This window comes from Crotalus tigris, unplaced genomic scaffold, assembly GCF_016545835.1.
Source record: "Crotalus tigris isolate CLP2741 ecotype Arizona unplaced genomic scaffold, ASM1654583v1 scf7180000020588.15403103151:6194809, whole genome shotgun sequence".
In the NCBI taxonomy this organism is placed as follows: domain Eukaryota; kingdom Metazoa; phylum Chordata; class Lepidosauria; order Squamata; family Viperidae; genus Crotalus; species Crotalus tigris.
This window is the reverse complement of record NW_024098092.1, coordinates 3,699,643-3,715,228: the sequence shown is the minus strand read 5'-3', so window position 1 is coordinate 3,715,228 and position 15,586 is coordinate 3,699,643. Positions and strand designations below refer to the sequence as shown.

Here is a 15,586-nt window from a genome sequence, read left to right as displayed (position 1 = left end):
CGGGGGGGGGGAGAGAGAGAGAGAGGCGAAGGGAGGAGGCAGGAAAGAGAACTCGGAGGCCCGAGGGGCGGGGCCGCCGGCGGGGTTTCCCGGCCGCGGCCGCAGGGGCGGGGCCTGCGCGTGCGCGCCGGCCGGGAACGCCCTCCCTCCCTCTCCCCCGCCCGCCTGTTTGCCTGCCTGCCTGCCGCGCCCAGGCGAGACGACGCTGCCTCCTCCTCCTCTTTTTTTTTTTCCCCTCCTCCTCCTTCTTCCCCCCTCGCGACTGCTCCGGCCTCGTCTTCGTCTCTCCCCCCCCCTTCATCCTCAGGCCAGGCAGGGCGCGTTGACGACCGTGAGGAGGACTGCGCGCACGGACGGACGGCGCCCCCGAACGTGCCCGCCCGAGCGACTTCTCGGCGGGGCTCCCTTCCGTCGTCGTCTCTTCTCGCTCGCTCGCGCTTCTCTCGCTCTTCCATCCCCGTCGTTGCGGTGGTTGCCGCGGCCGCCGCCCTCGGTCCTCCGCGGCGGGGGTCTCGGCCGAGGCGAGCGGCCTCCTCGGCCTCCCCTCGCTCGCCCCTTCTGCCCGTCGCCCGGCCGGGGAAGGCGAGAGGCGCCGGGAGAAGGTCGGCCGCGGCCGGGCGGGGGTCGCCCGGGGGCGCCTGAGGAGAAGAAGGAGGAGGAGCCGCCGCCGCCCAGGAAGGTGAGAGTGGGGGAAGGGGGGGGGCACCTCCGCTTTCCCTCCCATCCCATAATACCCCTTCCCTCCTTCAGTGCCCCAATTCCCCCCCCCCTCAGTCTGCCCCTCACCCCATTCATGCCTCCCCCCAAGGCTCCCTTTAGCCTCTGCCCCCCCCCAGAAATCCCATAATAATCTCCCACCCCCAAAACGTTAGACCATTTGTGGCCCCTCCCCCCCAGTTTGGACCCCCGTGAACCCCCTTTTCCCCCCATTGAATCCCAGGCACTGCATCTCTGGCGCCCCCCAATCCCTCAACTGCATCCCAGAAACGACAATAATAATAATAATAATAATAATATTCCAGAGTTATTTATTTTTTTTCTGATTCAATCCCCTCTCTTCTCCCCCCCCCCGGCCCCCTCACATTGAAATGCAAGCTGGATTAATTTCAATTAATTATTCCCCCCCCCACACTGCCCTGGAGCCTCTTTATCTCCAAAATGCAACTTCCCCCCCCCCCCCAACTAAAACGATGCTTTGGGGCCCTTCTTAGCATCTAGGTTTATATTAGACTATAATCGATTTCATCTGTCGGATGCTAATATATATATTCATTAAAGCCCCCCCCCCAGATCCCCATCGCTGCCTCTCCCCTGGATCTGATCAAGACCTATAAGAGCCTATTAGGGACCCCTTTGCCTCCCCCCCCCAAAAGACCCCAAACCCTTTCCCCTCCCAGACTGTCAGCCCTACTTAATATTTCCATTTTTTTGATTTTAGCAGACTTCAGTCTGCCCCTTCCATCACGATTCCTGCCTTTCATTTTGGGCCCTGTCCTTGCTGAAGAGGGCGTCTCCTTATGGAAATCCACCAGTCCCCCCCTTTTCCATTTTAGCCAAATCATGCTCCCCTGATTTTATTATTTTAAAATACCCCCCTGATACCCTCTTAAAAGGGGGAATGATACACCCTTTCCCATCCTTCGCCCTTTCCCCTTCTCCGAGATATTTTCTTCTTTCATTTTTATTCTCTCTTCCCTTTTTATTTTTAAGCCTTCCTTCCTCCCCCCCCCCCCCGGGGTGACTAAAATGTTCTTCCTTTCTCTCTTTCCCTCCATTCTTCCTTTGGCCATCCCCCCCCCCCCCGTCTGCTGCTTCTGCTTTTCTTCTCCTTTTCAAATCCTCTCTCCCCCCCCATCCCCTCCACCCCGCCATCCCACATACACACTCATAACACTGCACATCCTTTCTCTAACAACCGGTCCCCCTCCATTTTGCTCTCTCCTTCCCGGAATCTGTGGTCCTCGTTGATCCCTTCTTTTGGTCTAGAGAGGAGGGGGAAAAAAAAAAGCCTAACCTTTCCCCCCCCCCCCAGATTGCTGACATAGGGAAATCAAGAAATCGCACCACACTGCCCCCCTTTTTTTCATTGTCTTCATCACCGCCGTCCCACCCATTTCACAGCATCCGAGAAAGTCCTTGTAGGCAGAGATAGGAGGGGGGGAAAAAACAAGGGGGTCTTTTCTGCCCTGAAAAGGCAGAAAAAAGTGGGAAGAGGTGCCAAACCACGGGGGGGGGGGGGGGAAAGGCTGGGAAGAAATTTTCCAGAGCCGGTATAATGGTGGAAGATTGATGGCTTGAAAGGAATTGAAATCAGGGCTCTTATTCTAAGTTTGGGACTAAAATAATGGACATTTTCCCGCGTTCCCTCTTCCCATGGTAGGAAAAAAAAGTGATTTGGGGGTCACGGGGTGGGAAAGAAACAGCGGGGTGGTATTTTTTTTGCTGCCTTAATTGTGCAATTTGGGCTATCTTTTTTTTTTTTTTTTTAAATCCTTGTTTAAAGTTGCTTCTCTGTTTTGATAGGTGTTGTGTAATTTTTATTTTTATTTTTGCCATTAATGTTTCAGCTCATTGTGGTTGCTAAGGGGATGCAGAAGGATTATTTTGAAGGCTTTTTTTTTTTAAAGTAGTGCAAATTAAGGAAGGTGGCTTTGTGGGGGGGGGAGCAGGGTATGTTTTTAAAAAAAAAAATAAAATAAATATTGGGCTTTTTTAAATGATGGGGGATAGGGGGGAAGGCCTGGAGTTTTTGCATGGGTTTTAAAGAAACAGTAAATCTGAAGGGAACGAATTTTCTTTCCAAATTTGTCATTTCTGACAATTAGCTAAAATTTTAATGCGTGTGATCGTTTCTCACAAGCTCTTTATGTAAAAAAGATGAGTCCTGGGGATTGCCTGTTCTCTGCCTTAGACATGCAAATGTTTCTTTTGCCAAAAAAAAAGAAACACAAAAAAGACTTCCTGGAAAAAGATGGGAACCAGCAGGTGGCTGGCTGCTTTCCGGCATCTGGAGGTGGGAAGGAAACCTAGAAACACTTCCCCCCCTCCCCAAATTGAACCCCCAAATCCTTTTTTTCCTCCCCCCCCATCTTTTGAATGTGCAACCTGAAAACAGGCTCTGACACACTTTTGTGACTGATCAGAACCAAGCTTGTAAATAAACCTTTGGGGGCAAAAAAAAATGAACATGCAGGCAAAACCAGATCTCATTTTATATCCTGGTCTTTCCTTTCTGTGATTTGTTTATTTTTTATATTTTTTTGGGAGAAAGGAAGAATCAGACAAGTTAAATATTTCGGCCACCCGCACATCAGGAAGGGTGTGATTTACATGCCCTCACTGGGGTTTTTTTTCTCTCCCCCCCATTTTTTCTTTTCTTTTCTGGAAATGAATGGATGTTTTGTGCTTGGATCCTGGGAACTGCAACAAGATGGCGTACAAACATCTCTGCGTTTGCAATCGCTGCTTTACCCAGCTGAATCTTGAAGCTGGAGAGAGCTTTCTTTTAACTTTTGATCACCTTCCCCCCCCCCTTATCATTGACAGATCGTGTGCTTTGATGGGGAATTGACAAATGCTCTGATTTTGCTTTTTTAAAAAAACTTTCTCGGTTTTTCAGTTTCCTGTTAGCCACCGGGTGGGTGGAGTAGTTGACTGAAATTGTTACGGATAACAGATCAAAGGATGAAGGAGGGCAGGCCGGATTAGACCTAAGCTGTATAAGGTTCTGATTATTTATTTTGTAAAAGGTTAGCTTGGTTTTGTATGAGCATTTTATTTTTTTTTTAAGAATGGGTAGAATTTGTACCTCTTGTAAAAATTGAATTTTTGCTCTTTGCCAGTATGGGTCAGTTTCTGTAAACAGCAGTTCACCTGAAATTATTTCATAAAATAAATATCCATAGAAAAATATCTTGTTTGGGTCACTTTTCCCAAATCACATTTGATCTGTTACTTTATTGTAAAAAAATGTTGAATTCATTGGGCCTTATCTGTTTAAAACAAAGCTCAAATTCCTATTATTGGGCTCAAACAACAACAACAACAAAATCCAAAATAGTTTGCATTTGTCCTTACAGTTCAACTGATGATTGGGTTTATATTGCTGCCCTGAATACTTTAGAGGTATGACAGTCGTCATGAAATTGATATTCTTAATTTTAAAATCCAACTATTACAATTGTATGGGTTGGATTCCCAGCCTATATCTGAAGACTCATTAAGATAAACGTTTGTTTAGTAAACCTTGTTTATTAAACTTTTAGTTTAGTAAACTGAACTTTTAATGGTACGGTAGCCAAAATGCTGAACAATCAGCAAAGGCAAAGCTCATCTAATTGAAACAATATAAACAAAAGCAATGAAATTTTTTTTTTTAAAGAAGGCTTAAAACAAGCATTTTTCTGGAACAATTTAGATACGGTTGAATATTTATTTTGTTGTACTTTGATCTCCTGTTTAAACATGAAACAGATTAGACATGCATTAACACATTAATGACATAAACCATTTTCAAGTTCAATTAACCAAATATTTTATTATAGGTTTTAAAAAAATTAACGGAGCAGTAGGTGAAAAGAATTGATTAAAAATGCCTTCTTTTATTAGATTTGAGTTTGGAATTTAGACGGACTTTTCAGGGTTTGTTTCTTTTTCTATTCCTCTCCAATACTTTGTGATTATGGTGCACTTTCATTGTCAATAAATACAATGCCTTGCACACATATCTTCATATGTTCTATTTTCTTGGTTTTTGCCATATACTCTTAGGCACAATCTGATGTGAAGGCTTGTGGACCCAGATGCTGTGTATAGTAGATTTTCTGCCTATTTATTTTTGTAGCAGTTGGGTCAGCAATCTCAAATGTTAATCTTAAATCTCGAACGTTAATCTTAATTGGAAACGTTTATACTTTGAGAAAAATAATATCAGCTCTTGTAGAAAACTATCTTTTCAGTTTTGAAAAAGAAGTCTATGCACAATTGCTTGGGTTAAATCTAAAATCTGATTGAATGATGCTTAATCCAAATTGTGCTAGATTAAAAAGGAAAGCAGGGGAGTGGGTTGGGTACTTTTTTTATGGTGTGTGTGTGGGGGGGACTAATTCAACAATAAATAGGCTGTTGTGTTTATTCTGCAGGCAGTCCTTCCCTTTAACAACGGGCTTCAGCTGACAGCAACCAGCTTTGTGAAACACCAGGAAGTTACTTCCTCATTGCATGAATAGCAGACTTCTCTGGAAAATACAACTTTTTTCAAGCTCTATCTGGAGCTTGGGGAAGAGATTGTGCCTACCTTTTAGATGGATCTAGAACTTGGTTTTGAAAAATAGCCCGTTCTTGAAATGCCTGATTCTTCTCAATTATTACTGGTCTAAGGCAATTGGTTTCATTAATGCGATTGGTTTCATTAATAATGCCCCCCCCATTTCTCTCTCCCTCCCTCCCTCCTTGTGAGAACTTTTTTGGCCAAATAATCACTCTTCTTCAAAGCCCTGCAGATTTCCTTGCCTGTCTGTTTCAATTGGCTCAGATTTCAGTCCCTGAATAGGATTAAATTCTTACTATCCATGGATTTTGGCTTTGCATTAATGGATTGGTAATTGATATTCTCAATTTTAATATCCAGATGTAGCTGTGTGGCGTTCTGGGTTGTTTTCAGAGTGCTGCTAATGCTGGCCTGAGAAGGGGGGGGGGAAAGAGGATGGATAATCTGGGATAGCAGAGTTAGGATTTTTTTGGGGGGAGGGGGGAGAATCCTTCATATTACTCACTCCACCAGGAAGTAAAAAGGATAATGGGAATTAGAGCGCATTATCTTGAGAACATTTTGAAACAACTTCAGAAGGCTGGCATTTAATATTTTGAGTGTTGAGTTTTTATGTGGGTACTTCTGAAGTGGTCATTACAAGTGGATTCTAAATAGAAGGGCAGTAGGCAACAGGGAAGGAAGGAAGGAAGGAAGGAAGGAAGGAAGGAAGGAAGGAACAAAGGAAGGAAGGAAGGAAGGAACAAAGGAAGGAAGGAGAAAAGAATGAAGGGACAGGAAGAGAAGGAAAGGAGAAAGGAAAGAGGGGGGAAAGGAGGGAGGGAGGAAGAAAGGAAGGAGATAGGAGTAAAGGAAAGGAATAAAGAAAAGAGAGAGGGGAAAAATAGTAGAGGGAGCCAGGAAGAAAGGAAAATAAATGTGTGGTGATTCAGGAAATTTATCTTTGTTGAAAGATAAATCTGAAAAATGAATTACTCGAAGGATAAAAGATCAAATCCTAACTGGCCCAAAGCATAACGTACAGTTACAAATAAGAAAGTTCAAATACTAGAAAAGTTAAAAGATTCAGAGAAGGGAAATAGAAAACTGCCACTGGATTTTATTTTCCTTGGGTTAAAGGCCTGTTCAGGAGCAGAGCATTAGCCGGCTTGAAGCCCAACTAGGTCATCAGGGTGGGGAATGTCTCAAACCTGGCCACTTGAAGCCAGGTGGACTTCAACTCCCAGAATTCCCCAGCCAGCATGGCCGGCATCTTCAGCTTGCTAAGCTTGAGAAACACTGAAGAAGGAGCTCCTTCTGGAGCAGCTGTGGGCTGATCCTGCACTGCAAAATTGGGACCGAGATAAAACGAAGATGACAAAAATCACCATTTCGTACGGGTTAGGCCAGGGGTAGGCAACCTTGGCTCTTTTATGACTCGTGGACTTCAACTCCCAGAATTCCTGAGCCACTGCTGTTTTGAAAGGAAGCAAAGATAACTCTATCCTGCTGCAGAGAAGAGAGGCATGATTGAGAGTCTCTCTCGCCTTTTTTTTTTTTTTTTTTAAAGCATCAGTGCCTTTGGCTGGCAGCTAGCAATGTTTTTTTGAAGAAGTAGCTTGGGCAGATAACTGTCTTCTCTGCCGTGAAATTTGAGGCCTGCTGGCTGAGGAATTCTGGGAGTTGAAGTCCACATACCTTCAAGCTTCAAGACTGGCCTCGACTGTGTTAAATGCTCTGAACCCTAAACCATTTTGAGTTTCCCTCACTGAAGCTGGGAAAATAATTCCAATTTCTAGGGTGGAATTTATAGAATTCCTGTTAGTTGTTTCGTCATAGAGGGAGGCCTTGTACTTCCTTTGCCTACCAGTTGAAGACAGTGTCCCATTGGCAGCAGAAAAAAAAAGCCTTTTGATTCTGGATAAATATATATATATATATATATATATATATATATATATATATATATATATATATATATATATATATATATATCGGCCGTACGGTCATTTTTAAAAGGGAAAAAAAATAGACGTGGAAGCTGTCAATAGAAACAAGAACCAATCAAAAAATTGGAAGATGGTGGCTGCAGTGGTGCGATTGAAGCTCCACCCACTTTTTATATGCAATACCCCTAATAACAGATGGAATTCAGATCGCATTGCCTTGACCCAAAACTTAAATTTTTGCACCCTGCCTTCAAGACACCCCTGGCAAGGATGCATTGATTTGCTGCTAATTTTTGCAGGTCACAGCATTCCCTCCATAAGGTGATCATGCAATGGCAGCTGGGAAAAGGCCATATTGATCAAAACACGTCTTAATCAGAAGACGCATATAAAGATAAGGCTTGCCAGTTGATTCCATCTGCAAGTCAGAGTAACAATTTTGCTGCTACCGGCTTATATGAAAAGATGAGTTCATATTTTCTCTCCAGTGGGTGTTTGCCAACTTGTCTCCAGCCCCCCCCCCGCCCTCCCCCCCCTGAGATGGCTAGGTGGGAAATTCAGATTTTTTTTTTCCTCTAGCAGTCTGGAAGGAAGCAATATCTCTGTCAAGTCTAGGAGATTGGCAACTTCTGATAACAAGCTTTTTTAGAACAGGGTTTTTGGAAAAGGGCTCCCGCTCAGTGGTTTCAGACTTGAACGAGGATGATAAAAGCATTCATCGTTTGAGAAAAAAGCATCTGCTTTGAAAAAAACCAGACAACAGTGGCTGGTGTGTGTTTATATTGATCGCAGAAAGTAGGACAATGCTTTTGATAAAAATGAGTTTGGCTATAAGGTTAAACTATGCCAAGCGAGGCATATTTGCTTTTAGCCGGTTTAAAGTCAGCATTCTTTGGCCAATTGGTGCCCAATATTCCCCCATCTTTTGCAAATTTCAATTGATAATTTGGACAAAAAGAAAGATTGTCTGGAATTTGGACGCGCAGAGGGGCAGATATGAATGTTTGGATAACGATGAGAATTTTTTTCACCCCCTCCTGAAATAAGAATGGATTATTTTATTGTTGTTTTTTTAATGACAAGTCAGTTCCCTCAGATGTACAAATTAGTAAAAGTATAGTTCCTGGGACTAACTTCCTTTTTCACTTTTGCACATCATTTAGGATGCTTTGTTGTTGTTGTTAATTGCGAAGTCGTGTCCAACCCATTGCAACCCCATGGACAACGTTCCTCCAGGTCTTCCTGTCCTCTACCATCTTTTGGAGTCCATTTAAGTTCACACCTACTGCGTCAGTGACTCCATCCAGCCATCTCATTCTCTGTCGTCCCCTTCTTCTATTGCCCTCCATCTTTCCCAGCATTAGGCCCTTCTCCAGTGAGTCCTTCCTTCTCAATTTAGGATGCTAAAATTCTGCAAACAGTCTTGGGTATATGTGTGGTTCACCTCTTCATATGCATGGGTCGCCCAATAATTTCTGTTAACAGAAATCATCTTTATGTAGACACCAGTTACTGATCATTAGCTCAGCATTGGTGGTTCTGATTGGTTACAGATAATGGGATTTTTAAAAAGGATGTTTTCTCGATGTTGCTTGGCGATTACAAGACTTTATCTGGGGTATTTCTGTAGACGAAGCAAGCGCTCTCTAGATAACCAATATTATAATCTATCCTCCAGGCTTGAGTGTTTATTGGCCCAGCCTTCTTAACTAAGCGACTGTTGTACGTGACAAATCGAAAATTATAAGTATGAATCCAGGAAGTGGTTGATAAACTCATCAGAAACTAGCATTGATGGAAAGTGTTGGGATTTGTGATTGTTCTAAAGTCTTCACCAGTTGATACCATGTTTTATGAGAAGATTGGTTTTTTTTTTCAATGTGAGAAATTGTAGATAACATGTGCACAGCTGCCCTGCCATCTGTAGATATAGAATAATTAAAAGAATAGAGGTGATTTGGGCTCCTTCTTGTACAGTAATTAGAATATAAGGTGGTGTACAGAGGCTGAAGAACAGTATAATTGTGATTGACAATTATGTCAGGAGGTGTTGGGGCAAAGATCAGTCTTACGTTTAATGTTTATAGGCAAATATCCCTTATACTAAGTGTTATTAAGTCCTGGCTTTATTATTATGACAACTTACCAGTTCTAATTTTAATTATTTGTGAAATATGCACTCTTGTCTTTTAAAGTCCTGGCTTTATTATTATGACAGCTTACCAGTTCTAATTTTAATTATTTGTGAAATATGCACTCTTGTCTTTTAAGGAGCAGGCCTTTACCGTTTATAATTTTATGGAGGGAGTCGATTCCCCCCCCCCCCCAGATTCTTAAAACTTCAAATAGGGGTGTTTGAAACTCGAAAATCTCCCACAGCATCCCCAAACCCCAGTTGTGATGGTTAGCATTTTAGCCATTTTACTGAATAACAGAGGGGAAAGGGAAATGAAATGAATTTTAATTTAAACGAATTAAATGAATAGCGACAATCCAAATGGCTAATTCATCCACCAGATGGGACTCTTTTAAGTAATAAACGCTTGTTCAAATATTTAAAAAGGAGATAAATTCTTCACACAATTGTATAATGGATTAACAACGGGTGTCCTCCCAGCTTCATAGAATTATTTTTGTGAAATTTTAAATACATGTATCATGTTTTCAAAAGCAAAGCTGTCACATTGACAGGAACGTACGAACCAATACAGAAGGAATTTGTTTCCCAGAGTAAAAGTAACAGGTGAAATAAATTCTATTTAAAAGGTAGCGCTTGATGTGAACCATAGGAATCCCTGTCAAGGACACCTCTTAACAATCACTGAATCAATAAGCATATCTGTTAAATTTAAAATACCTTCTAGACTGCTCCTTTTTTAAAAAAAACAAACAAAAAAAACCCCAGGATCTGAAAAATAAGCTCCATCAAACTTGTTTTATGTTTAAGTTTCTGGGGAAAATAGGCAGCAGATTTTAACACTCGTTTAGCTTTCTTTAAGCAACTTGTACAGTCTCCAAAACCTGAGGAATAATAATTCCTGGGAATTTCAGTCTAGTGCCTGGAATCTATTTTTTTTTTCTTTTGCTCATGGTTGATTCCCGTTCAATTGGTATAGCATCGGTTGCTGATAAACTACCTTTCTGCGCGAAAAATAATGTACTATTTTAAAACCTGAGTGACGCAATGCAAGGTTTCTCCTCCCTTTCACTCAGCGGCTCCCAGCCTTTTTCTATGCCCCGCACCCCTAGAACGCTTCTGATATCTTCTCGCACCCCTTAACAAAAGTTTGAAATAACAGCAATGAATTATGCATATACGCTATAATTTTGAAAACCCCAGTTTTCGTGCCCCTGGTTGGGAAGACACTCATTGCTAATCAAAAGCAAGAGAATGGTGTTTGCGGAGACCTTAGAGGATCATAGAGTTTTAAGGAGAGGCCTTTTAAGTCTTGGTGGCCAAGACTTAGAGCACTCCTGATGGATGGAGGTGTCATCTGGAGGTCCTCCAGGGAAAGGGGAATCAACTGTCTTCTCCCGATGGGGACCTTCTTTAATTTGAGGATGTGAGAAGCGGATAGATAGTCTTCCACTTCAGCCCTAGCGCCCTCAGCGCCAAGTTGGTTCTGCTTTCATGTGCTCACTTCGCGCAGACTGCCTTCTGCATGACAGGAAGCTGAGAATGGGGAACACCTGCTCTAAACAGGAAGTGGCTTGCAGAATTTGCCAGAGAGGCCACGCAAAGCTTTTCTTCCTTTCCCTGTTCTCGGTTTGATTGAAAAGACCATCTCTCCTAGCCTGGAGCATTGAACCTGGCCAAGACATCTAAGCTACAGCGTGTAAGACCTGGAGACCCTTCAGTAGCAGTGTAGGACAACGGATTGTTCCCTCCCTAATTTGTCTTTGTCTTGGGTAGGGGTCCTGGGCTCACTTCCTAATGGGGCTTCCGTGTTTTATTCTATGGGGCTCTTGGTGCTCTCTGTGCTTGGGTGTTTCCTTGCCGACGTTTTGTTACCCACACTGACGACGTTACCTTGCCTGGTAATGAAACGTCTGCAAGAATACAGCCAAGCTGAGAGAGCACCAAGGGCTCAAACATGAGCTACAGATAATTCTGTGCTTTATTCTGTTTATATGGCCCCGATGTTTGGGGTGAGTGTTGAGGGCAGGCTGTAAAACCGAGTGGGCATTGTTGTACAATAAGAGGAGTTTCATATTCACCTTTTCACATTCTTCTCTAATTTGGCTTTAAACCTTCACGGAAGGCCGGTCTGAAATAAGAAAACTGGACTCTTTTTTTTGTTGTTATTATTATTATTATTATTGAAATTTTTTAAAACTTTTTACAATAAAATACCTCCCCCCCTCCCACCCCCCATAACCCTCCCCCCTCCTTCCCAGAGCTGAATACAGGGTTAAGGAAACAAAAAAGAAAAAAACATGCAAATTAAATGAACATCAATCAATTATACATACATCCGAAAAAATTTAAAATACTTTAACTCCAATACATAGAAACAAGAAATCCAACCATTCCCCCTAAACTATAAATTATTCAAAAGCTAAATAATACTTTCCAAACTGGACTCTTAAAGAGGATGGGTTTAACCCATTAGCAGGGCTTCTCGTGTCTTTTTTTTCTCTCTCTCTCTCTCTCTCTTCCCCCTGCACGAATGTTACCCAACTGCCTTCCATCGGTTGCACAGTGTATTAATGAAAGAGTAAAAGCTCAGCTTTTCAACTCGGGCGTTGTGTAAACCTCTCCCTTCCCTCGCCTTGCCCCTTCCTTCCAAAATACTTCCACCAGTTGCATAAACACAGGATGTTTCATTTCTTACAAGAACAGGGCCATTCCCATAAATGGTGAACCTCCTGGCAACAGAATCTGCTTCACCTCTTCAGAGGCTAACAAATCCCGGTGGAAGATTGATGGTGCCTGCATTCACTGGGGAGACTTTTTCCCCCTTGCAATCAGAACCGAAGAGCTGAAATATTGTTTTTTCCAGGATCAGGACGTGGTCATTCACAGCCAGGCTACCTTCTCTAGTTTTCTATCCACCGTTGACATTGAAAGTTTCTCTCTCAGAAATCCTGCAAGGAAGAGGTTGTTAAAATAAAGGCCTTTGAAAGAGACCTGAAATTCTCATCCAGAAATTCTTGGTGAGCCCCATGAGAGCCATGCATATCTCAAAGGTATGCATGAAACTACAGAACATAGAATCATAGGGTTGGGAGGGACCTCAGGGGTCTTCTAGTCCAGCCCCCTGCTCATGGCCGGAGACAGCTTATACCATCCTGGTCAAATGATTGTCTAATCCAGTGGTTCTCAACCTTTCTAATGCCACGACCCCATAATACAGTTCCCCATGTTGTGGTGACCCCCAACCACTTATACATCACTGGGTGCCAGGGGCGTGGCCAAAGAAAAGGGGGAAAAAATGGCGGACAGCCTTGTTTGGCGACCCCCGTGAAATGGTCGTTCGACCCCAAATGGGGTCCCGACCCACAGGTTGAGAACCACTGATCTAAGCAGTTTTATCACACACGGTGCTTCCACTTTTTCGAGTCTTTCTGTACAGTTCTTTTTTTAAGAAAAAATATTTTTGAATGAAATATATTGCTTCTGGCCTTGGCTTCCCTGCTTCGTGATGTTGTTAGCTGATATGATGATTCTTTTCAAGACACATCTCTATATATAGAGAACCCTTTTCAAAACCCAAAGGTATATATTGATGGTTGCTATTTAGAGGTGGTTCCTAACCAGCCATTTAGCAGTGCAGGCACAAACACTTCACATCCCTTTTCACTGTACAGATTAAATGGTAAGACGCTTCTACAATTTTAGCATTTCGATCCAACTTCCTATTTCTTAGCTGGATTCCTGCTTTTAGGTCCCTGAGTGCAGAAGCACTTGCGCACGCGTGTATGTTTTAAAGAGGATGCAAGAGGCAGTTGTCTATTTTAGTTGCTTTGTTCTGCTACACAGATGTCCCCAATCTGGTATTTGGTCTCTAATTCTCATTTGTGAATTGCTTAGAATTACCCAGAATCCTAGGGCTGGAAGGACCCCTTATATACCATCCCGGACAATCGGTTGTCCATTCTTTTCTCGAAAACTTCCAGTGATGGAGCCCCAATATTACTGGTTATTATGAGGAGCTGTGAAGGCCAAGGAATTGGGGAGAGATATTTTAACGAACCTCCTCAGCTTTGGGAAAAGCTGCAGTGAGATGCCTCTTTGGTGGCAACCCCAGAATATCAGAGTTGGAAGGGATCTTGGAGGTCTTCTAGTCCAACCCCCTGCTGCTTGAGCATATATCATTTCAGTCCAGCCTCTTCTTGGAAGTCTCCAGTCATGGAACGCCCACAACTTCTGAGGGCAAGCCATTCCACTGATTAATGGTTGTAACGTTCAGGAAATTTCTTTTTTTCTTTCTAGGTTTGGTTTTGTCTTTGATTGGTTTCCACCCATTGTTTCTTGTCCTGCCTTCTGGTCCTTTGGACCCTCTTCCTTGCGGCAGCCCCTCAGATATGGGGACTTTGCTGTCACCCCCTAGTACTTCTTTTCATTAGACGGAGGAAAATGTTACACCAAAATGGGGCTAACTGGTTTTCCTTTCTGAAAAGTACAGCGATGCGCTTTTGATAGGATAATGATAAAGCGTGTGCTGAAAGCGAGGGGCAGAACTGGAGAAAATCCAGGCCACGCTATGTGGTCTCTCCTCCGCCAGGCAGAAAAATGTACAGCTTCAGGGTGTGGCTTCCTTTTTGTTCTGATTATTAATGAAAACTGGAAAGGAATTGTGAGTTTCTGCTGCGCTAATTTCATGCCGGCTTCCTTCCTCTGGGTGTGTGGGTTTTTTTTCTCTTTAAAAAAAAAAAAAATCTCGCAACCGGGTAACCAAGAAAAAAAGTGTTTATTTTTACAACAATAAGTGGGTTAGTGAAGGTTTATGTTATTCAAATGCTTAGTCATTGCCTTTGTGTTGGAAATAATTGCTATTTTATCTTTGCTCTGTTCTCTTTACCAGTTGCCATGCAGTACATACATTTTTGCTTTTACCCAGTCTAACTGTCATGCTGTTAATCAGTCCAATAACCAATAAAGTAATATCTGTTTCCTAAAGAAGCCAACACAGAGTGGTTAAAAAGCTAACAGACTACAGTTTATGGATATGCAATCTTTTGTGAGCATTCTGTGTGCGCGCAGAATGACACATTGTACAATTTAAGCAACAACAATCGTGTCCCTTGTTTGCTTTAAAATATTAAAAGCTGAAGAACTAAAACTGCTAATAACATTAGCTGGAAAGTCCCTAATCCAGATCTTATCCTAGTGGTAAAACCACATGTTTGAGATAAGTCAGACTAACCCTAACTCTAATTTCCTCCATGAGGGGGGTTGCAAAAATGAATATAAGGGTCCTTGGAAAGAGTGAAAATAAACATAAATGCTAATTCTATGTCTGTGTATACACAGAGAGATTTTTTTAATGTTCTTTTATAGGCAAACGGGCAGTATAGTCAATTTAGCCCATAGCCAAAATATGGATAGCATGATGAGTTAAAATATGTCTCCCTTCACACAACTTCAGCATCCCTGCAGCCAAATTCAATGATTTACGTGATTTCTTAAACCTTCATTATTATGGATCATTGCACAGTCAGCCAGATGTTCAGACTGGATTTGGCATTTTGTCTATCTATCGAGTCCTTACCCAGGACCTGGGATAGGCAGATGTGGATGTTTGATGGTATTACAGGTATCGTCGCAGGATGGAAGCAGTTTCTAATAAGGCCGCCTTTTGCAATTGACTAATAGCGAATTTGTCAATGCCAATGGTGTTCAAGTGGTGCTCCAGTTGTTTTGGGATTGCACCCAAGGAGCCTATTACTATTGGTATTACCCTTGCTTGCTTTTGCCACAGTCTTTCTGTTTCTATTTGCAGCCAAATTCAATGATTTACGTGATTTCTTAAACCTTCATCATCATCATCATCATCATCATTATTATTATTATTATAGCATTTGACTTTATTTGTATTCTATGACAATGGTTGTTTAGGAGGGCTTGATAGAATTTTTTATTAATGGAAAGAAGTAGCAAACTCCTCCAGCCCATCCACCACTTTAAGTTCATGACTGGATGAGAAAGTGGTGGAACAGGTAGGTATGAAAATGCAATGCTCTGAAAAAGAAAACAAAGACATGTGTGGCTATTCACCTGTCTAGAAAGAACTAGCGGTGTTGGTACAGTATCTTGTTTTTCATCCTATTTTTCTCTCTGCCAGTGGTAAACAGGTGTGAGGCATTTGGAGTTAATTGGCGTTTTAGCTCACTGGAGAATTGATAGATGTTGACAAAGAAACCTCTGAGGGCTAAGGCAATGAAC

At 42.5% G+C, this 15,586-nt stretch overlaps 1 protein-coding gene across 3 annotated transcripts in view; it reads left to right on the top strand.

Moving 5' to 3' along the window:
* The first annotated feature begins 234 nt into the window (after window positions 1-234).
* GNB1 (G protein subunit beta 1) overlaps window positions 235-15,586 on the top strand; it is a 37,151-nt gene continuing 21,799 nt past the window's right edge. For 2 of the 3 annotated variants that reach the window (XM_039367894.1, XM_039367892.1), the window contains exon 1: window positions 236-679. The gene's annotated coding sequence lies outside the window, so the exon portion shown is untranslated. Of the gene's footprint in view, window positions 680-15,586 lie in introns of all 3 variants that reach the window. The other variant, XM_039367893.1, reaches the window with a different exon arrangement.